Source organism: Phacochoerus africanus, chromosome 10 (assembly GCF_016906955.1).
Source record: "Phacochoerus africanus isolate WHEZ1 chromosome 10, ROS_Pafr_v1, whole genome shotgun sequence".
Classification (NCBI taxonomy): Eukaryota; Metazoa; Chordata; class Mammalia; order Artiodactyla; family Suidae; genus Phacochoerus; species Phacochoerus africanus.
In genome coordinates this window covers 100,551,031-100,577,463 of record NC_062553.1, presented here as the reverse complement: position 1 = coordinate 100,577,463, position 26,433 = coordinate 100,551,031, and the positions used below count along the sequence as shown (strand labels likewise).

At 36.3% G+C, this 26,433-nt stretch overlaps 1 long non-coding RNA gene across 1 annotated transcript in view; it reads left to right on the top strand.

The window, feature by feature from the left end:
* LOC125138137 (uncharacterized) overlaps nucleotides 1-26,433 on the top strand; it is a 273,650-nt gene that overhangs the window by 107,562 nt on the left and 139,655 nt on the right. The window lies entirely within an intron of this gene.

Sequence of the window (26,433 nt, the reverse complement as noted above, 5' to 3'; positions counted from 1 at the left end):
CATCTTCTTTGAATGTCTTGCAACTACTTAGCACTTGACCCCATCTCACCCTCTCCAGCCCCACTGGAGTCAGCCTCTCTCTTGCTCACCATGATTCAAGAGAACAGACCCTCGTTCAGTTCCTAAAACACACTTCTTTTCAGGCTCACAGACTTTGCACACGCAATTCCCGCTGCCTGCAATGTAGCTTTCACTTACCCTTTGCCTAACTCCTCATATCAAGTTTCAAATTAACCATGACTTCCTCTCCTTCCTCCTTTGTTCTCCCTCTTATCTATCTCTTAATGATCATATATTCATTGATGATACTATTTATTTAATGTTCACCTCTCTGCCCTCAAACTGTGTGTAGGCTCTATCAGAGAGGGGCTGCTTTTGTTTTGTTCTCTACATAATTTCTGTTATTTTGAACAGTGTCCTATTTTCAACTTCTGGTAAATGGATAGTTATATTACTGATTAGCTGACCAAGTTAAAATATATAACCTTTCATGTACAGCTATCTAATTGTAAGCCTAGAAGCCAGTCACAGTTCCCATCATATCTCAAACCACTGTTCTAACCACTAAGAAATTAGTTTTCATTTATGCACAAAATAAAATATTGGGAAATATTTTTAACTTTTTGATTTGTACTACTCTTAGTATCATGCAGTAGAGATACATTTTGGTGTATATAATTTTCTCTTGAGGATTAGATTTAGATTTCTCTCTCCTACATTAATAAATTCTTTTCTTGGGTGGACCAGAATCCATTCATCTTTCTGCTTTTTCTATGATTTCTGGAATAGATTGCATCATATTTTGATATTTCTTGTTCAACTAAATAACTAGTTTCTATTGGTTCATTAAGATTTCTATGCCAGTCTACAGACTCTCCTATAATAGGCACAGGAAACTGAATTTACCTTTAAGAAAAACATTTTGTTGAGTGCAATTATGGACAAATGTTTGCTTTTCTCTCTCTCTCTCTCTTTTTTTTGTTTTTTCACTAGTAAAGAAATCTGTGTGGGGATTGACATATCACCCTTGGATGAAAACCTCTTGAACTGACTAGAAATTGTGTTGTATAATTTTTCATTTTTCTTAGACCAAATCAAGGAGAAATGGCCTTTTCTATGCTTTTGTGATTTGGCTATTGGTAGCAAAACAGCAGTTTACCTGTTGATTTAGCTCAAATCCAAAAGTTGTTTCTAATCAGTTTTCCTTTTTTTGGCAACACACTTTTTCTAAAAAGCAGGAACTTAAATTTATTATTTAGTATATAAGAAGCTCGAAAACCAACTGTTCAAATTTTGGTTTGCTATTCAATCACCAGGGTTAACACAGGCTTATTTTATGAATTTATACATATGTAGCAAGGTCCCCCAATGTTTCATGTATAATTATTCAAAACATTTCCCAATGGGGAATAAGCTTTTTCTTTGGCTGGATTAGCTCCTAGGATCCCTGAGCTTAGGGGAAAACTTGGAAGAAAAACCAATAAAAACAAGCAAAGTAGATCTATTTAATAAATAGGAGAGAGGCAGGAGGTTTGGGTGTCTTTTTGATAGTTGATTGTCGATAGTAAGAAATTAAGAGAGAAATTATGAAGTATTTTGGAATATTGATAAAGGCAGTAATGGGAAAAGAGAAAATTTTTTTTGAAGATTCTCATGTGAAAGGAATATAATTTTCCTTTCATTATTTCTTTAAGAGGCTCAGTAAAGAAATAAAGCATTTGAATGTTTAGGTTGCTGAATAGTTTTCACCAGGATGATACTCTACTGAGACATATGGTGCCCTAGGTTTATTTAAGCTTAGGGAAGAAAACTGTTAGAATCCTTTCTTTGTCTAAAGTTCTTTGGAGGGATGATGATCTTTAGATTTTGCAACTCAGAGCCTGGAACTAACTTCCTCAAGTATAAGAATCCATGGTTATTAACGTTAGTAATGACACTTTACTTGTATATCGGCAATGAATGTGCTGTTAGCTCATTGACACAGGTTCCTATTACATCTTCTTCCAGTTTTCAATAATGGCTTCATATTTCCAGGCTCCTAAACTGGACCAGAGTTAGGCTTATGCCAAAATTTGTCAGTTCTTTGGTTACATCTCAGATCACCATTTTATTGATGTAATCTGGGCTTAACTAGTGGGATGAGTGGTTGGGCAGTTTTAGTGTGATAGAAATGCTTAGAATACACCTCTTCCTACAATATGTTGATGTAAGAAATTAAAAGGCCAAGCAGTAGTCAGAGGTGGCTGAGAGCTGGGGAATGATATTTGGTGGTAGCAGGGCGGCTGCAGAGATTCAGAAAACAAAGATGTTGCTGTGGGGCCCACCCATCACAAAGAGCTGTCCTGTGGCTCCATGGGACCACAAGTCTCTCTTTTAAACCATACCTTTATCAGGTGATCTCCAGGGAATCTGCTCTGCCTCTGGAATTTTGCTTGGTAGGATTCCAGACATGTGTTTGTTGTTGTGTTCAAATGGCATTTTGGGTGAAAAATCTTAGGGTCACTTTCTTTCCTTGGGGATTTCCTGGATGTAGCTACCTTATCTTCTAGACATGGTATAGCTACCATCCACACCACCTTCCCCGATAAATGGGCTTCAATAACTTGTAGCCCTGTCTTGCTTTTGAGAACAAGACCAGATTGATACTCTCTACTTTAAAGTCACTTGGTATTTTTGCCTGGCTTCTCAATGCCTACTATGCTTTTTCATTAAATTTTACTAATTGCTTTTTACTAATGGACCCATTAGGACACATTGTACTCTTTAGCATATAGATTCAAATTCTCTTTTATTTCAGAAAAGTTTTCTGGAATTATATTGAAGTATATGTGTGGTTCCATTATTTTAGTTTTCTTCCTTGGGGTATTGAAAAATTTCTTTTCACTACTTTATCATTTTTTCCCAATCCTTTTTATCTCTCTTTTTCTATTTTTGAGGGTTGATTTCCTCTTTTTAATCCTCTGTGTCCGTGTCCTTTAGCAATGTCTATTTTCCCTTGCATGCCTTCTAATTTCACCCTTGTTTCTGTGATACTTTATTCTTTCTTCTACTCCTTCTTTGAACTGCTAGCTCATGTTTCTTTTCCTCTAGTAACCTCACTGCTTTTTGAGCCTTCGTGTCTTGTATCCACAGTTTTGTATTCCAGCATCACAGAGTCTATGACGTCCTTGAAATTTTCAAAGTAATGGTGAAGAATGTCTAGTCACATTATTCATCTCCTTGGTGGCAATTTTTCCCGGGGACTAGTCTTTGTCCTTTGTATTTCTGGCTCCTTTACTCCTTTTCTGTGAAGTATCTTGGACTCAATACTGTGAATGTTCTTTTTTGGTAAACTGTCTTAGAATGAGTTGAGTTGTCCCCAGGTCAGCTGTCTGTAGGAGGCTCTCCTGGAGGGGTGGTCAGGGTTGGTTTCAGGACAGTTGGGGTTTGTATTATAACTCAGGCCTTTGTGTCTAACTTCGATTAGCTGTTACTTTTCTTAGAGGGGCGGGACTACCCTTGGGCTCTTTCGGTAACCTGAGAGTCTGCTCAGCCTTTCCCTCTCTTCCCTTACTCCACCTCTCCTGCTTTTGGGAATCTTTTCACATATTTTGTGTTTGGGGCCTTAGCTCTTCTCCTTGTGGTACTAAAGTGGATTTTTTGTATTTTGGATCTCATTCTCTGAAAAGTCAGTTTTGTGTCTTAATTAAACTAGTAATCGCTGAGTGTTCAGTGTCCACTGGACACCTGTGGGCTCTAAAGACAAATTACTTATTTTGAAGGACTTTTAATATAGTGGGGAAGTAAAAATAAACTACAACAATGACCAAAAAGGAAAAAAAAAAAAAAGCCCACCCCAAAAAGGCAGTGTATTAAGTGTCAAAGCAGATTTTCAAAGTGGTGGTTTAGACAAACCTGGGAAACAGGAAAGGATGGCAACCCCTGGAGGCTAGGAGTGCAGTACTCAGCATGTGAAAATAGTCAAGAAATTGTTAATGGATCTAGAAGATTCCTTTTCACCTGAAAGACCAGAGATCTATAAAAATCCTGCTTGTGGTAAAATTGCAGGAGGAAGCTGGACACACAATTTTAAGATATTCTGGTTCCTGTAATTATTGCTCAGTCTTTCTTTAGCTAGATTCACTTCTGGATCAGTCATCTGTCTCACAGCTGACATTCTTTTCATTAACCCTGGTGCCTTTGAGGGCGACTTTGGAGACTGCGTGTAATGTTGACAGATGTACAAAGAGGGGAGAGCATTCTATGTAAAACAAAGGGCAGTGCCAAAAGTACATGAATGGGAAATCAGGGCACGATAGGAAATAAGTCTGGAAAATTTGTGTAGAGCTATAGCATTAAGCGCTTAGGGTGCCAACCCAAGATATCATTTGGTGTTCTGATGGAGAAATTTTGTTTCAAATAGGATCAAAGAAAACCAGATAAATTTCCCCTAAAGTTCCTCATTTTCTACGTCTATCTTGAAAGATAACAAGATGCTAATTATACCAACCTATTCTTCAAAAAAATTGACAATTTTAGGTTTAAGTTTTATAAAGTACTAGCTTTTTAATGATAGAGGTGGAATAATTATTAATTGTTGGTAATCAGTGTTATTTATCCTTTTATTCTTTCAGTTTTCTTGGTTAGCTATCATTGACTGAAAATATTATTTGATTTTTATTACTATAATAAGCTTCAATACACTCTTGCCTTTCCTTTGTTCCTTTCCCCAAGTCTGTACTCCTCCTCTCTCTCCTCTGTTCATTCAGTTAGCAATCAATCAGCTCTTCAAGGGGGACATATACTAGATTTAACATGGCAAATGATTTTTAAAAAAAAAAATGCAACTAGTAATCAATGAGTTGTTCTTGGGGGCATACACTAGATGTAACACAGCAATGATTATTTTTTAAATGAGGTGCCTTTATCTTTACCATTTTCAGCACAATGCTGTATTTTTTCATACCATATGTTCTTTGAAATGTTTATAATGCTTTCTTTTGGTAAAAAGGATTTGTTTATATATGTCATAAAATCAAACATTACTCTTGGCTCACATAATCATAATTACCACCAATACCACCATAATAACAGTAACCTTTGGGTTCAGTAGACCAATCAATTTTATAATCTGTTATACTTGTCTTCTGATCTTCACTATGGTGGCTTTTATGCATTCATGAAAAAGGAAGAGAATAAAAGCTTAGTAGTTTACATGCTGTAAAAATTAAGAGGACATGATTTAGGATTAAAAGAGGTAATGATTTAATTTTGGAGTTGCTGAACAGAGCTCTGGTGGTCTGGGAAGCTCTGGGGAAAATCCAGCTATTACGGTGACAGATTTGGGTTGGAATATTTTGTGAATGCAATAGCAGATGCACTTATGGAAGGCTTTTTAAATCAAGACGTTGCCTCACATGACCTTAGGGCATGATGATTCTCGCAAGGCTCTAGATTTGACGAGAAGTTTTCTGTTTAACCAAAACGTGAAAATTATTCTCCTTCACACATTATTTAAGAAGTAATATAAAATTACATGGCTTTCAAAATCTATTAACAGGATATAAATATATGCTCTTTAAGCCAGTAAAGTCTGTTTATAGTCTTTAGAGAGCTTGAATTAAGGTAAATATCCTTTATGGTAATTTTCCTGGGGCTATCAATATGGCTTATAGGTCTCTATTATCTTAGCTTCCACTAATGAATTTGAAATAGTAGTCAAGGGGCCTTTCGAGACTCTCAGGGACTTTTGTGTCTTCTACTAGGTTGTTAAAAATATATACTTTGGAGATTTTCAAGGATTCAATCAAGTGTTAATATCAGAGTTAATACATTTTAAAATCTGAAAATTTGTACTTGTGGTCTTTGAACTCTTAGATCCTTGATACTGAGACACCATTGACTATCTTTGTCCACTGTACATTTGCTTATTTTTTCTTTTTACTTTCACATATTGCTAATAAGTAATATATGGCATATTCATGACCATGTGTTACTGCCCAATTCAGAATTAACCTATGGGAACTCTTCTATATGATAAATATAATCAAATACCATGAAAATACCTTACTAACTGCTGTAATCCTTAAAACTATGTAATAAATCATGACCCGTAAAAATTTTACATCTCCTCCTAGAGTACTGCTTCAATCTCTGTTCAAGAATGGATTTAAAAAAAAATGACAATTCTAAATGTAAAAAAATTAGGTTGAAATTTTGATTATTTGTTTGCATAATGGGAACTGCACATTGACAATGACTATTCATACTTTGTACCAAGGTCTTAATTTGACATGATGGCATGTTTTAGTTTTGTTTGGATTTACTGTCATATCCTAAAAACATTAGTAAATAGTACCCGCACTTTTAAATCATAAAAAGAAACCTAAATTTGTTTGCAGTTTTTTAATCTGTTGTTAATATACTTGAAAGAACACAGCCCTGTCTAATAAACACATCAAACTAATGGGTACCAGAGCAGTTCAGAAGAGTGTTTGTTGTTTGGTGTTTAGGTTTCAGTCAGAATTAATCAACAATGGATGGGGCCTGCTGTATTTATTAGCAACTCAAATCCCTGTGATTTAATGCCAGGTCCCTTTGACTCATTCCAGTGTGCACTGGCAAGGTTACAGCACTGATACACACTTACATCCTTGGGGTCTTAAAAAGAAAGGGAAAAATAGAGCCTAAAATCAGACCACAGGATTGGCAAGAATTTCCTAAGAGCCATTTTGAATTTAGCCCTATACAGGGAGCCTGTGAATAGGAAGCAATTGATTCAGAAACAGTGGACCCTTTTTTTTTTTTTTCTTTGCCTGAAGAAGCCTTCAGCTGTGCAGATGGCTCGCTGGCATAATCCAGTCTGCTTTTGTCTTTTCATTTTATATATTAGGCTACTTTCTTCTCACACTTTCTATTGCTTTTATTTTCTCTCTTTACTCTAAGCCTCCAAATTTGGGGGGCACCGAGAGTTTGCAGGAGTTCAGCGAGGGTGGCTGAGCTGTATACGCACGATTTCCTGCAGATTTATGAGTTGCTAGTACTTTGCTGGCAGTGCTGCCTGCCTGTCACACTCAACACTAGGGTGTTCTTTGTACAAAAGTGTCAACTTTTGAATGAAGCCCCTGGAAACAGATGTAAAGATTAATCTTGAGAGTGCATTTTTTTTTCCCCAGAGGCTCCCCAAACGTGCCTCCTTGTGCAATAGTCCTGGTTCTAGACATTTATTTTTGCAAAGTTATCTTATTTCTCAATTACAGAAACTTACATTCTTTACTGTTCATGTTCAGAAAATTCCACAGCCCTTAGCCATTCCTCCTGCTTCCCATGTCAGGGGGCTGCCTTTCGAGAGCAAATTATTTGTGGGAAGACATTATTTATCTGGAAACTCTTCAGTGAAAACTTCATGGAGTCATCTTTACTCTGGGGACCATCTATCTCCCTTAGAAGATAAGATTTGCCGGCGCGTCCCTCCTACAACTTCCTGTGGGAAGATAGCCGACTTTTGGCCTGATAAGTAGTTTCCCATTGAATGAGGCAGTGCGGTCTCACGCACCCTTCCACGTCCGTCCCAGAAAAATTTTCTCTCTATCTTGCTCTAGGTCATATTGTCTTTTTTTCCCCTCTCACTTGGAGGCAAATTTTGAAGAAAACATACTCACCAAAATGAGCATGTGTTCAAGTATTTTCATGTTATATACTAGGACAGATCTCAAAGTGTTCTGAAACAAATCTGTGTTTAAAAAAGACCCCAAGAATGTTAATCACGTACATCTATGTTTCTTTCAGCAAATAGAGAGTTGGAGGGAACAGTATAGGCTGTCTTTCCCCCTCCCCCGCCAACTGTAAATGTTCCACACACAGAGAATAAATACCACAGAATCCACCACTTCGGAACGACTTGATTGTGCGTCAGTGTCCTTGTTTTCCCTCCTTAAAAATTGTCTCTTCCACTTATATGGGAAACATATGTAGATGGATCTTCCTTTCTTATCATTAAACAATGTTTGTAATGCGTTTCAGCTGAGCATTAAAAACAAGCTCTGGTTCTTTGAACATTTATATACAATGGGCCAATGTCCTAACACATAGATTCTTTTTTTCACTATTGTAATCATTCTCTACATACTCAACACTTTCTTTTGTGAGGGACATTTATTTTGGTGCGTCATACTTGATATTCTTACGTTATCTCTTTTATATTATGTAGCTTAAGGGTACTGCTTGTCAAGAGGAACTTGGCTCTCAAGCACAAATGTTTAAATTTCAACCAAATACAGATTTTTGACTAAAGATGGCAGAGGAAATGTGTTTATATCCCAGTTGATTCCTTGAAATAATAAAAAACAATGGGGCAAAACAAATAAGGAAGGCTATGTTCAGTGAAGCTCGGCACAGCTTTCGCAAACCATGCAAACCAGACAACAGAGGATAGGTGCCAGAAACAGTGAAATTAGGACCAAACTGAGGGAGCCTCAGTCTGCTGGCACATACATCTCTGATCTTTGGCTGTAAGTAGAGTGCTTTACAAGTAGGGTGCCTGGTCCTGAAAGGCCCAACCAAAGATTTCTCCCTGGAATAAGAGTTTGGGGGTTTTGATGGGTTCCAGGAAGGTCATTGAATTCAGGTTTACACTGCCCAAGACAGCAGGGTCAGGGTGTAAACAGAATTACTCATACATACAGTTTTATCACAAGCAGACTGACCGCTAGGAAGAGGGAAGATGTTGGAACGCCAAATGAGTTTTTAGGAAACCATTGGCAGCTGAAGACATCTATGGTTTCCTGGAGCCAGCGCATGTCTGCTCTCCAGAGCCAATTAGTAAATTTTTGAAATTTTACAAGTTGATTGTTAAACAGTCATTATTAAAAATTAAGTTATGAATGTATAAGAAATTGCATCCAAAAGGTAATAAGCACTCAAAATTCATCACTCCTTAATTACTGTATTTTACTATTATCTATGTTCTTGAGGTTATGTATATTGACTGTAGCTAATTGGTGAGAGGATTATCTAAAAGTGCCTTACCATCATTTCTTTTCAAACCTGTGGTCAGACATAACATGTTAGGGGTTTGAAATCTGCCATGGTGGGAGTATTTATACCATGAAAATCTACAAATGCTATAAATCAGCCCTTGATTTATGATTTTGTTTATTATTTGGACTTAAAATAATGGAGAAGATGTTAATCATGCTGGTTAAAATTAGCAGTGACATGTCTGTAGCACAAAAATTTTGAGGAAGTGTTTTAGTATTTGAATCTATTATCTGGTTCAGCAAATTAGTTGCTCAAGTCATTGACATTCCTAGGTCTGAGTCTTCGCTGTTTCACTTTCATCTGATTTACTGACATAAATGAAAATGTCATCCAGCATTCACGTTGAACCACACTTATTTGGCAGTCACCACTATAGGCTGGTTACAAGTTTGGCAAACTCAATGAAAGCATTCTGGGAGAATCAACTGGCTACCTTGACTTTACAATTGTTTTATTATTATAATTTTATAAATTGTGTGCTATAAATCCTTTATATTAGTAAAACTTACAACAAGCTCATGTATGTGTATATATACTACACAAGTATATAGAAAGGCACGTGTATATAAAAAAGCATACACTTCTTCTAGGTTAGTCAGGTAAGCACCCACAGATGCTTTGCAATGCCCCAGTGGGTTATCCTCATTCTGTGTTGGGGAATAGGGACAGAAAAAATGGAGGTTTAGCAGCTTGAACACAAAGGGAACCATAACTGGAGACATAACGAGGTCTCAGAATTAATGAGACAGTACTTGGAGATAACATTTGAATCTGAGATGCTTGCAGCCCCAGTTTTCCTCCTTGGCTTCTTCCACATCTTTCAATTTCAGCTGGTCCTGAAAGAGCTATCCTGACTCACAGACATAATTTTCCTAAAAGAATAAACATGGGATCTATACACAGATATTGAAGACAAAAGAAAGAGGACTAGGAGCTGATCCACGTAAAGTGGCCGAGAAAGTGTGTGCATATATAAATATATATATATATATATATATATATATATATATATATATATATATATATATATATATTTGAATTCCTTGATTGGAAATCAGAGAAGATGGTCTCATATCTAATGCTCTAGATATTAAAATCAAATAGACATTCATATACCTGGGCAAAACTAAAACCTCAATAAATTCTGTAAACTAGAAAGAGTGCATAATATAGTGATAGATCATAGTGCACTAAAACTAGAAATTTAGTGCAAAAATAAAATAAAATGCCAGTCATCTAGAATTCAAGGTAACAATAATAACAAAAGAACTCTCAATTCTTAGGTCAGTCTTTTAACAGAATAAGTTATGAAAAGACTAACAAAATTATCTTACAGAAGAATTCAAGGTTTAATTAAAATAACAGAAAAAATTATTAAATTAGAATACAGAGAAACAGAATATGTAAGTGAATCTACCCATAACACAGAAGAAAAACCACCTGCTAACCTAATTAAAAAGACAAAGGAGATAGTGCAGACATACACAATTATAAACCAAAAGAAAAATAACCCAGATACAGAGGAAATTATAAGAAATGTTTCAGGTTGTTTTTTTGTTTTGTTTTGTTTTGTTTTTACACATACATTTGAAAACCGAGATACATGGATAACTTTTTAGAAAAGTACATATGACCAAAACTGCTATCAGATAAAAGAACAATTACAAGGAAGAAAATTTTTAAAAATCTATGAAAGTGTTATCCTTTTAAAAAAGGTCTAGCTCATAGTATTTTAAAGGTAAATCTTTCAAACTTTGAGAATTAAAAATCACAGCTCCCTATAACACTGTTTGGAACTGAGTAGAGAAATGCTTCCATTTTACTTTTTCAAAACTACCACAATTTGAAACAAGATCCTAAAAAAAGGAGATTTCACACTTAGATTACTAAACGAAAATGACCCAAAGTAAAGTTAAATGCCAGTGGAATACTATGTAGCCATTAAATAGGAAAATGTATAGCTATGTTCGTGTGGATATGGAAGGATCTTCAGGTATTAAGTAAAAAAGGAAGGTTCATAACAATGTATATATGTCAATTAGAGTAAAAATATGCATAGATTTATGATGAAACATTTGATGAAGAAATTGTTGATGGTGATAAATGACACTAGGAGTAGGAGAAACTGTCAGTTTTCATTGTATCCCCCATTGTATACTTTTTTTTTTTACTTTATCATTTTTGTTAAATTATTCATCTTATCCTTAACAACAAAATAGAACTTGCATAGTTAATAAATTGCCCTGCTATTACTCTTAAATTTTATAACTGGCCTAGAATTACAGACAGGACATTTATTTTACCATTGTGTTTTCACAAGATAGCATATCAAATAAGAGTTTTTCACTTCATTCTTTATTAGTTGGAATAACCAAGTGGAATCACTACTCAATATTCCATGGAAAACTTGTCCTTTCAACCAGGTCATGAGATTTTAAGTACACTAACATGGTTTTATCAGAAATTTACATTATTTTAAAGGGATATTAGCCATTTCATTTTCATCCTATTTTAACAATATTCTTTTTAGCTACCTAAAGAGTGAAATAACTCTTATATCATGTTCTTGAACAAAACAGCATCAAGAGGTGTTGCTCTTTTTTTTCTTTTTTCCTTAATAAGTTAGGATTCTTGACCTTCTTTTAACATTGCAATAACACAGTTTCTGAAAATCTAACTTATCTGGCAATTATACAGTCTATGTCAACCTTTTAGGCTGGTGTGTCTCTTCAGTCTGATGGGTGCTATATGAGATGCATCAGAGAAAATTTATAGAGAAGGTCCATTTCTTTTGCAGGAAGCTGTGGAAGCACATGCCATGTGCTAATAATGGCATCTTCAGAGAGGTGATTTTGTTTTTCATGAGGAAAGAATGTTTTGAACCATTGTATGAGAATTTCAGTGCCTTCAGTGTCTCAGGTGTTGTACTAAGAATTGTTGGATTAAGTGGTGTACAAGCGACAGGAATTTTTGTAGACAGAAAGCAGAAAAGACCAAGAAGTTATTGCAAAAGTCTTAGGTTGATGGCAAAATTTCATTATCAGTTAAGGAATTTGGATTCATATGTTGCCAAGGTTGTCCTGAACCTGATGCCTATTTTGGTGTCTTTTCAAAGGACGATTTGGAGATATGATATCTGGATGTTACAATTTGATCTATCTTGCTCTATTTTTCTAGCTGACACCAGCTCTAGAACGCAGATATATTATTATTTTAGGGGGTGCTTGACCACTGGAGCATTTATGAAAGTGGTAAGAAAAGTGGAAGACTCATCTTAGTTTTAGTCTGGGGTTGCTTCCTAGGCCCAGGCCTCTTTTCCCGCATTCTTGAGTCCTGGCTAATGAAGTGCTAATGGGGTGTTAGTCCTGGCTCCCAGACCAAGGCATCCAAGAGATAGGGGAGTAAACACTCTTTGAAGTGCATGCCTAATCCTTGGAAAGTGTGCTTCTGCTGGGAAGATAAGAACTTTTCCTGTCTTAGAGATCCTTGGTTTAATGTCCTACACCCTATAGCATGGTACATTTGTTCTTTTCAGGTAGTACTTAGGGAAGAAACTGCATAAGAGGAGTGGTTCCAGGGTTTGGCTGTCCAATGTTTGATCTGTTTAACAGTACCTCATATAGGCAACCTAAATAATTGTTAACTGGTTTAGGTGACTTATCTCCCTCTGCCCTGGCCCAAGAGACAAGTACAAATATAAAGTAGGTCAATCCCGGGGAATGTAATCCCAAATGCTATAAGTGAGATGCTATACTATGTGATCCTTAGAACTAAAAGGTTCTCAACTTAGTGAAAAGCCATATATAAGAAAGCTGTACATAGGACAATATAACACTTTTTAATCTTTAAGTGTTTGGATCTTGTACATATTTTGTTAGGTTTATACTTAAGCATTTCATGTGGGAGTGGGCAAATGGTATTTTGTTTTAATTAATTATTTTTAATATTATTATTATTATTTTAGGTCTGCACCTGTGTCACATTTAAGCTCCCAGGCTAGGGGTTGAATTGGAGCTGCAGCTGCCGGCCTACACCACAGCCACAGCAACACCGGGTCCAAGCAGTATCTTCAACCTCTACCAGAGGTCACAGCAATGCCAGATCCTTTGACCCACTGAGTAAGGCCAGGGATCAAACCCACATCCTCGTGGATATTAGTCAGGTTCTTAACCTGCTGAGCCACAGCGGGAACCCTGGTGTTTTGTTTTTAATTTCAAATTCCGTTTGTTCATTGGTGGTGTATAAGAAAGTGACTGACTTTAGTATCTTAAATTTGTTTCCTGCAAACTTGCCACAGTGATTATTAGTTCCAGGAGATTTTCTATCAATTCTTTCAGACTTTCCATGAGAACAGTCACATCATCTGAGAACAAAGACAGTTAACTTCTTTCTTCCTAATCAGTACATCTTTTATTTCCTCTTCTGTCTTATTTCATTAGCCATGACTTCTTCTCATATAATGATGAAAGGAGTAGTAAGAGTAGATATCTTTGCCTTGTTTCTGATCATAGTGCGAAGCTTCCAGTTTCTCTTATTAAATATGATGTTAGCTATAGACTTTTTGTAGATGTTCTTTATATCAGTTGAAGATATTCCCTTCTATCTGTCATTTACTGAGAGTTTTTTTTTTCTTTAATATCATGAATGGCTGTTGGATTTTGTCAGATGCTTCATCTGTTGATATGACTATGTGATTTTTCTTTTTTAGCTTATTGATGTGATAGATTGAATTAATTTATTTTTAAGTGTTGAACTAGCTCTGCATATCTGGGATAAATCCCTATTGCTCACAATATATAATTCTTTTTATATGTTACTGAATTCAGTTTGCTAATATTTGTTGGGAATTTTTGTATTTACATTGATAAAAGATATTGGTTTGTGACTTTCTTGCAATCTTTGTTTTCGGTGTTAAGATAACGCTGACCTCATAAAGTGAATTAGGAAGTGTTCCCTTTGTTTCTGTTTCTTCCTTAACCTGTTTGGTAGAATTCACCATTTGGGCCTGGTACTTTCTCTTTTTAGGGTTGTTAATTATTGATTCAATTTCTTTAATAGATATAGGCCTATTCAGATTGTCTTCTTCTTCTTTTCTTTTCTTTTTCTTTTTGTTTTTCTTTTTTCTTTTTGTCCTTTCTAGGGCCATGCCCACAACATATGGAGGTTCCCAGGCTTGGGGTCTAATCAGAGATGTAGCCACCGGCCCACGCCACAGTCACAGCAACTCGGGATCCGAGCCGCATCTGCAAACCTACACTACAGCTCATAGCAAGGCCAGGGATCGAACCCACAACCTCATGGTTCCTAGTCGGATTCATTAACCACTGAGCCACGACAGAAACGCCATGATTGTCTACTTCTTCTTATGTGAGTTTGGCTGATTGTGTCTTTTAAGAAATTGGTCCGTTTCATCTAGATATTATCAAATTTGTAGACATGGAGTTGTTTGTGGCATTCCTTTATTATCCTTTTAACAGCCATGGGATCTGTAATGAAACTCCCTTTTTCATTTTTGTTATTAGTAATTTTTGTTTTCTCCCTTTTTTCTTAGTTATTCTAATTGTAGGCTTATCAAATTTATTCATCTTTTCAAAGAGCCAGGTTTTGGTTTCACTGATCTCTCCTGATTTCCTGTTTTTAGTTTTTTATTGTTTCATTCTACTGCTTAACTTAAATTTGCTTTTTTTCCTAATTTCCTAAAGTAGAAACTTAGTTTATTGATTTTAGATCTTCTTTTCCCTCTAAGCCCAATTTTCACTGCATCCCATACATTTAAAAAAGTTGTATTTTCATTTTCATTTAATTAAAAATAGTTAAGGATCTGGTGTTGCTGTGAGCTGTGGTGTAGGTTGCAGGCATGGCTCAGATATTATGGTGCTGCGGCTGTGGTATAGGCCAGCAGCTACAGCATAGGGAACATCCCTATGCTGTGGGTATGACCCTGAAAGACAAGAAAGACAAAAAAAAAAAAAAATCAATTTCTCTTGTGTTTTCTTCTTTGACCCATGTGTTATTTAGGAGTGTGTTGTTTAATCTCCAAGTATTTTGACATTTTCCAGCTTTTTCTCTGTTAAATGCTTTTAGTTTAGCCATAATTAATCTTGATTCTTTTCTCTATTTCCTCTACATACCTTTATGTGGGGGGAAGAATGCTGCCATAAATTTTTCCAGGTGTCTTTTGGATGAATTCATCTGAATGATCCATGGATACTTCATAGTTAACAAGCTTTGATCAACTTATTTCCTTCTACTCCAACGCTTCTACCTCTATTATGCTGAATACATACCTTACTGGTAATTCTGCACCTACCTCCCAGGTCAGAAACCTGGAAGTCTTCTCAAATTCTTCTTAATCTCTCAGCCTCACACATGAACTTGGTGATCAAGACTTATCAATCAAATATTTGGAAGCATTTCTTTGTCCCTTTCTCTCAATTCCAATTTTCACTAAGTTTAAGTCCCCCTCATCTCTTACTTGAACTACTGGAGTTCTCTCCTAATTCATCTTCTTGCTTTTAGCTTTATTTATCTCATCTACCTTGCACTGATTTGCCAGAATAATTACATGTATATGTATATATACACATACAACATTAATTATAATACTAATATATTAAATATAGATGACATAAATATCCATCTATCGAATACATGTATACATATAAATATAATAGACACATATATATGCATTTGTTTTGTTTAAACTTCTTCAGTAGCTTAAAATTCCTTCTCATGCCTAGAAGATAAATTATAAATTGCTTTATAGAACATATTTAACTCTTTTAATTTGACTCTGTAAACTCTGGCTCCGGCCTTCATTCCAAGAAAGTTGATTGCTGTTTTGTAGGAAAAGGACAAGCCTACTTCTAGATGCTCCTTAAAGGTCACCTTCTGTGAGGTGTCCCAGGACTGTTTCTCTCTCCCCCTCCCCCACTTAAATGCCCCTTCCCTTGTGTGTCCACAGTTCCTTTCCCTACTCCTTCAGTGCCTCTCCCATTTTATTTCACCAGTTACAGATGGGCCCTTCTGCTGTGAGCTCTTTAAAGCTAAGGATTGTATTTTTTTTATCTTTATTTCTCTTAGCCCAGAGCCTTGCCTGCTGTGGGTACTCAGCAAACGTTTGTTGATTGAAGGTTGAATGTGGCAGAACTTTGCAAGAATATGGTGAGGACATCATCATGGCTTCTTTAAACCTAAACCAAAGATCTTTGTCTGAAGGGAGAGCGGCAGCAACTAGTGTCGCTTGTTAAAATTAGAGTTGAAATAAGCTAGAGAGAAGTTCCAGGCTCATCTAGGTATCTAGGTCCTTGGGGATACATGGTTGATGTATATCTGTGACTACTGTTTGAAACCTGAAGTATGTAAATCTTTATTATATTTCTCAGGGATTACCCCTAGAGTTGTAGACACTTAGGTATTATTAAGTCCAGCCTTGTTCCAAAAAAAAGAATGCCAATTTGTATTCTAGTTGCTTGGAATCGTAGTCTCTCTCCAATTCATTCTGATCTCTCAGTTAGCCAAATCTCAAAATATCAGTGAAGCATTTCCTTGGCAATGTCAACAGCTCCTACTCTCTTCCTGCCCCTCCCGTCCCCTCTGCCTTTTGTTTTCCCTCTGTTTGGTACTTCAGTAGGATTTTCTTGTGTTAGGTCTGTGCAGGCTTACAAACACCTCCTCTAGCTATGAGTTCCCAAAGGACAGTCATACTGTTATTTCATGTTTTCTCTCACAGGGCCTCATAAAGTGACTCGCATAATTTAGATACCGAGTAAGTATTGAGTGAATATATTATTTAATAGAGATAGTGGCCTAGTAAACTCTTTATAGATGGACCCATAGTGACTTCAGAAGCAATTCAGAGTTTATCTTGTGTGAAAAGATTTGAGAAGGTGATGTTTTTTAGATATTATATCAGCTAAACACTCAATTCCCCTTGGTACCTAAGGTGGGGTTAAGAGGATGTTCTGTGCGGCTCAGCAATTTGGGGGAAGCCACAGCTGGAAGGTGGAAGGGAACCAGTGTTTGGAGGGGCTGTGGAACAAGATAGGGAATCCTCAAGGGTGGCTGTCCTCTTGTGCTCCTGGAAAGAGTGGGGCAATAGAGGGAGGAGGGGGAAGAAGGCTGCTGTGGCACAGGCTCGCCAACCACTCAGAGCCTGCCACCGGGTTCGTGTGGGAAGGGTAATTTCTGATAAAAATAGATGGGACCTTTTTTTTTTTTTTTAAAGTTCAAGCACTTTAAAAGCAACTGTGGGAAGTTTTAATCATAGGGTGGTTCTTTTCTGGAAGAAGAAAAAGACATTTCCATTTTAAATTCAGGGGGTTGAAACGATTGTGTCATTTCAGCTAGAGGAGAGCACGTCAACAAGTGGACATGTTTTCATTGTGGAAAGTATGACTTGAAGATGTAACATTTTCAATTGAAAAAAGCAAATAATTTCTGAGGGTTTTCTTCCTCCCCTGGAAGACTTAGACTGTAGCTGCATTTAGAAATAAAAAGTAAAAATATCAGACATCATATTCACCAGCATTTTATAAATAGAAATCTTACTATGTGGTCTGGATATCTTAATGTGGTTAAGGTATACTGAAAAGAGAACAAAGCTTCTCCCTTGAGTGATGAACTTTTCTTAAAAGTACTGTGAAAGATTAGCCTGCAAGTTTACTCGAGTTTTTATGCTTTGATTATGGGAATTATTAGACTGCATGGTAAGGTCTTTGTTTTCCAGTTCAGTGCTTTATTTGTCACTAAAACATCCCCTACTGCACCTATTAGACATTTGACATAGACTTAATGAATGAATTTTGTGATGTTTAGAATGTAGGTTTGCATTAATCATTTAGTGATATCATCAACCACCAATAAGTATTAATAATGATAATCAAGGTAGTTTCATTAAAAGGATAATACAAGATATTAAAAGTGTAAAAATAGTGATTTATTGACTTGCCTTCTTAAAGTCAACATTATTCCATGTTTGAATTAAACCATAGTTTGTGTAATATAACAATATTCAGGACAGTGTCCTTTTATAGAGAAATTAGACCAATAGCCAGATTAACTCTGCTTAAATATGATTACCATTCAGAAGGATGAACCATATATCCAGCCCACCCTTCAAAGCTCACCCCAGGGATTGTCTCCTCAAGGAAGCCCTCCGGGACAGCCTTTCCTTTCTTCATACTGGAGCAAGTGCCTGCCTTTTGTTTGGATGCCACTGCATGCTGGAAATAACTCTGTGATTAGAGCTTCCCTAACTTTGTAACGATATGTTCATCGGACTGCTTTCTCTGCTGGACTAAATTCCATGACAGCAGGGACCAGTGAGTATTCATTTGTCTCCCTACTTTGCAGCACAGTGCATGGTGCAGTGTATGCAAGCCAGTGTTACTTGCAGAACTCTTAAACCGACCTCACTGAGATCCATGGGGATGTAGGCAGTGATGAGCTAACCCATATTTCCTTTCATGGGGCTTGCCCAGCAGTGGCCTCAACACTGGAATTCCTTCTAGACGACATAACTAGCCTGATAACCTAACCCTTCTCCGATTTATGGTATTATTCCCAAGATGACTGTGTGCATCTAACTTTGAATTCATATCTTTACATTATTTATAGACTCTTTTCTTATGTTGTAACATAGCTTGTTTGCCAACAACATGTATTTCCCATTTAGTCATTTCTTCTACAGGACACTTATTAAGATGATGGACTTTCTAAACACAGGAGACAAATGCCTATAAAACGCCTGGAACAAAATGAGCCAGGCAGCAGATTTTCTCATAGAAGAAACCCAAAGGCACATAATAGAATGCCTCCCAGTATAAAAACAAACAAGCAATTACCTGAGCTGCTTCCTGTGGGAAACTAAGCATCCTACCACCCATGGTGATGACTCCTGTGATTTTTTTTTTTTTTGGAGGGGTTGCATCATTCTAAGGAAATTCATTCATGTATTGCTCAACAAATGCACATTTTATTTTTATCTAGACAAACTATATATCTTTGTTCACGTTAATTTTCATCTTTCTACTTTGCTTCTTTTGCTTGTTAAAAAATATATGTTAAATATGCTATTTTGAAAGGCCATACAAGAGACTGAATGGTGGTTGTTGTAGGCTTGATAAGTGGGGAGAGAACTATGGGTTCAAGAAACATCTGGAATATTTGTGATGTGGCAGTTGACTGCATTGTCTTCTGGGCTTCAACATTAGCCAACAACTTCAAGAATTTCATTGAGTCAGGATACATTTAAACTGCATATATTTATTGTTATCAGTCTGATTCAAATCATATTTAGTGAATATGCTTTTGTTTTTTTGTATTACAGTAGCTCTTCCTTCCTCATATTAACCTAATATTTTCAAGAATACTGTAGAAATGGAACCTTGGAATAAATCATATTTGGAAGTATCAATGAGAATAGGTGTTACGTATTCATCAAGTGAAGTAATGGTAAAAATCTACTGTGTGAATTGATAATTCATTATAATTTTTAGGGTAATAAGAGTCCTGATTTTATATTTTTTCCACTTTGTATTAGATAACATACTAGTCATTCTTTTATAGTCTATGTCCACCTGGAAGTTCATATTTGAATTTTGGAATTTGCTTCTTTAAAAATTATTTATTTGAATTAAAAATCTTCACATTTTACTTCTCCCTGAAAACTAGCATATTTGTTATTTTAGTAATGGCAGTTTAATCAATAGTGTCATGAAATTTGAAGTTTAAGAAGGAACTGCTAACTTTGAAATGTAGATAGTATATTAAATTTTAGATATATGGACTAGAGATAAATTGTGAAATATTCATTTTCCATCTTGAAATAACTCTATGCTTTTGATAAAAAAATCTTTGTTTCATTTCATAAATAATACTTTTTCAAGTACCTACGGAAAACTATTTTACTAATGCTGGGTAGAAAACACTTTAAGGGGTCTGTGATTATGACTATTGTCTAGTATTTGGTTTGTTTCTCATCCCTTTTGATGTTTTCAATCATAGAAATAAAATGAGATCCTTTAAATATGAGGCCAGATACTAACAAAGACTCATTTTGTGCTCACTTCTCATGGAGATTAAGAGACAAAACTTTACTTAGAGAGTTGTGGTCACAAGGAAATGAGGTGTTCAGGATTAGCAACTTTGAAATTAAAGTTAGATTGTTGGGCTGGCATTTCTGCCCACTTTGGTTGAGTATCTAAAGGCAGTTGTACATTTCTTCATCAGGAAGTCAGGCTGACTTGTGATGAAAGATGATGAAGACAAATCCTAAACAGGGCTTCCTGTTTGTTTAAACCTCCAACCCAAGAGAAAATCGCTTCCAGTTTCTCTGTACAATCATGGTAATATATTTTCTTTTCAGATTGTTAGCAGACTGTTCAGCTTGTACTTGGCATTTCAATCATAGTGAAAAAGGTGAAACCCAAAAGACTCTGAATTCTCATTAGGAATTTAAATTGGATGACCTTTGCAATTAACCTCTGCTTCTTGTCCTTTTCTCATTTCTAACATTTTTCATGAATTTATGTGTATTGATGTCTGCTCTATGGACAGCTTTGAAATAGTTACTATGATGGATAAAAAGGCAAAAATACAGCTTGTGTCCTCAGAGTTCACTCTTACTTAAAAAAAAATTAAGTTAGACTACAGATATAAATTTAAATTTAAAGATAGTAATTCCTCTGAAAGAATGATTAGATTGTTCTCCTTCTAGTATGAATACTTGTGCAAAGTGAGATTTTAAATTTTGTGAATGATCTTTTGAAAATAAAAACAGTAGGAAAGAAAAGGAGTCAGGGAAGAGTACTAAAGTCTTTGGAGAAAGACTTAATTGTTTTCCTTAGAATCCTGGACATCCAAATCATATTTGGGCAGGGGATTAAAAAGTAGGAAATTGATCTCAGCTTTATTCATACAGGAAAACTTGAAAGAGTTAGCTAAAGATCGCTATTATATCTTAGGAACTAATTTGACTGTTACTATTTTTTCCAATATTTTTTATATTATAAACTTTATGATCAGCATTAAAACTTTTTTAAAAAAGAGGAATGGCAAGATTTGACACATAGAATAATTGATATTTAGAAGATGAAAGAAAAAATTATGTTAAAATAGTAATTTTCTATAAGTAATACAAATAATCACAATACTCTTAATGTTAATTACCCTAACTTAATGCTAATAACTAACCTTTATTGAACATCTACTTCACTTTATTTTGCTAAACGCTGTACCTGCATTTTCTCATTTAGCCCTGGAAATAACTCTATGGTGTAGGTGGGAGGCATTTTATAGAAGAAATTGGGACAAAGGTTAAGCAATTATTCCATAATAAGCCTCAGTGTTCATGCTTTAAACTTCTGCTCAAATCTTTACTTCTAAGTAACATTTTGATTTCTTCCTTGCTTTCCAAATTTTCATCTGCTTTCATTTCTTTTCCTAATTTCTATCCTCTAATTTACTCCCTTGGTTTCTTCACTCCTCTTTCATTCTGTCATAACCCATCTGTGGTATGTAATGAATTGTCTCATTTGAGAGCTGGTTCACTAAATTCTGTTAGTGTTGTACTCAAAACAAATGACAGTGTGCATGTTGGATGCATGTGTTTTATTTGAGTAGAAATTGAAGCAAATAGCAACTAAAGCCTGGTTTAAAGCATTTGACCGCTCACGTACATATACACCTACCCACACCCACACCCACATCCCTACACAATGTTTTTTTTGGGGAAACAAATGATAGAGATTCTGCCCATAAAAGGTGGTCAGCATGTTTGGTCCTGTGAAAAGAAGCCAACAGTTTCTACCTACCCCAAGTTAACTGTCTAAAAAACACATACGTTCCAAGTTCTTTTCCAACAACTTGTGTCAGTCTCTGACATCTACTGTAGCAAAAATTGTCTGAATTATTAGCCTACTGAGATATACAGCTATCCTATCAGAAATGTCTTTTTAGAACATGGCACCATCTTTACAATTTGGAGTGCTGATCATACTCAGTTAGTCAGACCTTTAATATAAGATGCTTTGTAGGAAAACTCTTGTCCTTTGTGATGTTTATTATTTCCAAATGGAACCATGATCAGGATGAAGGCCAGGTTGCCCTTAGAGAAAATGTGCTGAGTTACAATTTCATTGGAAATTATGCTTTGTGTGGTGGTACAAAATTCAAAAGATGAATTGCCCTGATCAGACAAAAGAAAAATCTCAAAAAATTGCTCTATTTATCTCCTAGTGCTTCCAAAGCCTTGTTATTTTAGTGATTACATAACAACTTGGCATCCATGAACTCTCTGACAAGGTCCAGAATCTCAAATTGTAAAAATACTTTAGCTCAGAATCCGGCATGAAATAGATTGGCAGAACAAGTGTTTTCACATCATGCCTGACCCTGGCCACTTAGTCATTAATGATTTTACTCACCATGGAATTCTGAGCCTAATGATTTCCCTTTTGGCCAGATGAATAATTTACCTAAAGAGGTTAAAAATGTACGAGAATGTTTTTTAATTGAACGGTAATATCTAATGCCATGTGTTCATTACAAATGATGCAACAAAAGTTTTTGGTTTTTGTCTTTTTCTTTGTTGGGCATACCCATGACACAGAGAAGTTCCTGGGCCAGGGATCAGATCCAAGCTGCAGTTTTGACCTATGCCACAGCTATGGCAGTGCCAGACCCTTTAACCCACTGTGCTTGGCAGGGGATCAAACCTAGGTTATGGCGCTGTAGAGACACCACCCATCCCATTGCACCACAGCAGGAACTCCTGCTTGTCTTTTGACTTATGTTCATTGTCTTCCTGGCCAGTTAATAAGCCAAGGCTGGGGTGAGGCCTCATGAGTGGGATCACAGGCCATCCATCATGTTAGAATATGGCAAAGCCTTTACTACTTTTTGTTTCCCAAGTTTTCTTTTTTTTTTTTTAACTACTTGATGAATTTTATTACATTTATATTTGTAAAATGATCATCAAAAAAACCTGATTTTACAACATTTCCATCCCAAACCCCTGATGCACCCCCCACCCCCAAACCTGTCTCATTTGGAAACCATAAGTTTTTCAAAGTCTGTGAGTCAGTATCTTTTCTGCAAAGAAGTTCATTGGGTCCTTTTTTTAGATTCCACATGTAAGTGATAGCATTTGATGTTGGTGTCTCACTGTCTGACTGACTTCACTTAGCATGATAATTTCTAGGTCCATCCATGTTGCTGCAAATGCTGATATTTCTTTCCTTTTAATGGCTGAGTAATAGTCCATTGTGTATATGTACCACATCTTCTTTAGCCACTCCTCTGTTGATGGACATTTAGCTTGCTTCCATGTCTTAGCTATTGTATATAGTTTTGCAATGAACTCTGGGGGTACATGTATCTTTCAGAGTGATGGTTTTCTCCAGATAGATGGCAAGGAGTGGGATTGCTGGATCAAATGGTAATTCTATTTTTAGTTTTCTGAGGAAACTCCATACTGTTTTCCACAGTGGTTGCACCAAATTACATTCCAACCAACAGTGTAATAGGGTTCCCTTTTCTCCACACCCTCTCCAGCATTTATTATTTGTAGAATTTTGATGATGGCCATTCTGGCTGGTGTAAGGTGGTACCTCATGGTGGTTTTGATTTGCATTTCTATAATAATTAGTGATGTTGAACATCTTTTCATGTGTTTTCTGTCTGTCTGTATGTATTCTTTGGAGAATTGCCTGTTTAGATCTTCTGCCCATTTTTTGATGGGGTTGTTTGTTTTTTTGTTATGGAGCTTCATAAGGTGTTTATAAAGTTTGGAGATTAATCCCTTGTTGGTTGCTTCATTTGCAAATATTTTCTCCCATTCTGTGGCTTGTCTTTTTGTAGCCTTTACTACTTTTTATATTCTGGGGTCCACCTACAATTTTATTGAAAAAATTCTCCTACTATCAAAATTGTTTTAAAAATTACTGTAGTAAATGAATATTTTATACCATGGAAAATGTCTACTTTACATAACCTGAAAAAAAGCTGATTATTAAACTAAAAGTTAAAAATGTTTCTGTAAAGAAAAAAAGCAAAGCAAAACAAAGAAAAACCAGAAAAAAAACCCCAAAAGGCTGAATATATTTACAAGATTTTTTGTGTGTAAGCTCAAAACTGAAAAAAATAGACACACAAAAATGTGAGTAATGTTTGTCCTGCTCCATTTGGCAAGTTCTTAAAGGTTACAGGAAGAGAGTGTATTATTGCTTAAGATGATGAGACTTTATATTAAAAAATAAATATAGCATGTGAGCAGGAAAGGGAAATTGCTTCATTAATTACCTGGTTATCTTATCAGGGCTCTCACTTTTTGGTTTTCTGGAATGCAGGGCAGGCTTCATGAGCGTCGTGCTGCTCGGAGTTGCTGGGACAGCAGTTCTTCAAGCAGATTTTACACTCTTTGTTCCCTCTGCATTTATGTTTCAGGCAGTGAGCATCGGCCTGGGTGGGTTTGATGCCATGTGGTATGAGAGGGCACTTCTTTCAGCAGAGGTCTATCCAAGAAGGGGCCACGCACCCTCCATTCCAGCTTTCTTTCTTCTTTTTTTCTTTAAGGGCCATACCCTCGACATATGGAAACTCCCAGGCTAGGGATCAAGTCAGAGCTGCAGCTGCCGGCCTACATCACAGCCATAGCAAAGCGGGATCCAAGCTGCGTCTGTGACCTACACTTCAGCTCATGGCAATGCCGGATCCTTAACCCACTGAGTGAGGCCAAGGATCAAACCTGTGTCCTCATGGATACTAGTCAGGTTTGTTTCCACTGTGCCACAAGAGGAATTCCCATTTGAGCTTTCAGTGAGCACAGTGGCTCTGCTTCCAGCCTTGGAGTTAGGGCAGTGTCTGACTCCATCTATGCTCCATCAGGCAAGCTCTCCAATCCAGAGGAACTGAAAGTGAGTGCCAGAGAGATGATATTGGTTGAAGCCATTTTCCTCAAAGATTAATTGAACCATGTACGTGCACATTGTTGGAGGGCCTTCCTTCGGTCCACAGTTACACAGTGGTTCCCTCTCAGGGTAGGTTTTATTCTCTTTAGTTATCTTTGGTAGATCAGTGTATAGAAGTTTTGAAATTCTAGTAAAAATCCCATAGACTCTATATTTAAAAAGCGAAGGAAATAATGCTAAAATACAACATGGGATAAGTAATTTAACATATTCATATTGCTTCAAACTTTTTTTTTGCTTTTTAAGGCCACACCCATGGCAAATGGAAGTTCCCAGGCTAGGGGTTGAACTGGAGCTGCAGCTGCCAGCCTACACCACAGCTCATGGCAACGCTGGATCCTTAACCCATGAGCGAGGCCAGGGATTGAACCCACAACCTCATGGTTACTAGTTGGATTTGTTTCCACTGTGCCACAACAGGAACTCCAATATATTACTTTAAACTTGAAGAAAGTAAATTATTGTGTGGAGAATTTTTTTTCCTAATTTGTCAGCAGGTTCAAACCTTAATCCCATTATTTCCCTGAAATCTTTGTGTTCAAACCTAATTTCTGTTTCTCAATCTTCCAAATCTATGATATTTATGGATACAATTTGTATAACTTCTGAATGATGCAACTGGTAACCCAAATTAATATAAGAAATTAACACAGTTATTTTAATGTCTCATAAATTTTCCCTTGATCATAAGCGATGAGGCTTTGGAGCATTTAGGTTAATGGCCAGAAAGGAAAACTATTTTATTTTATCACAATAAAAATGATAAGCATGATAATAAAATAGTAACAGTACCATAATAATAGGAATAATGAAAACAATAATAATAAAACACTCCAAATTTTGTGTTCTTTGAAAATGAAATGTAGGGGAGGATTGCTGTGTTTCTAAATCTACCTTCACATAGAAGTTTCATAAAAGACGCGTATCAAGTATGATGCTGATATAGCTACCTAGGCCAAAATATCAACACAAAATGCCAGTTGCAATCAGGTATCTCCCATAGACATTAGGCAGAATCACCTGCATTTTCTGTGACGTTTGTGCTTTAGAAAACTGATGTAGAATTGCTCTAAGGCAATCCTGGTAAGTCAGATGTGCGATCCATGTAACAAAACCTACACTGGATGAACTGTTTACACTGGATGGCTCCTTGATGTTGGCTGGCCAATAAAGTAGGAGAGATCCACTGACAATCAATGTTATCTATTTCGTATAACATTTCATATGATCTCATATCTCTTACTTCATTTCAATCCCACATAAACCCAGTGAGATAGATGGAGCAGAAATGACACGTTTTTACACAGATTGAGTAAAATGAGAACTAAACAAGTTAGGCAGTTTGACTAAAGTCAGTGTCCTAGGAGTAATGTGGGGCTGAGATTAGGGTCAGGTTATCAGACTTCGATATGGTTCCTGGGTACCTGGCTTCCTTTCACTGTGC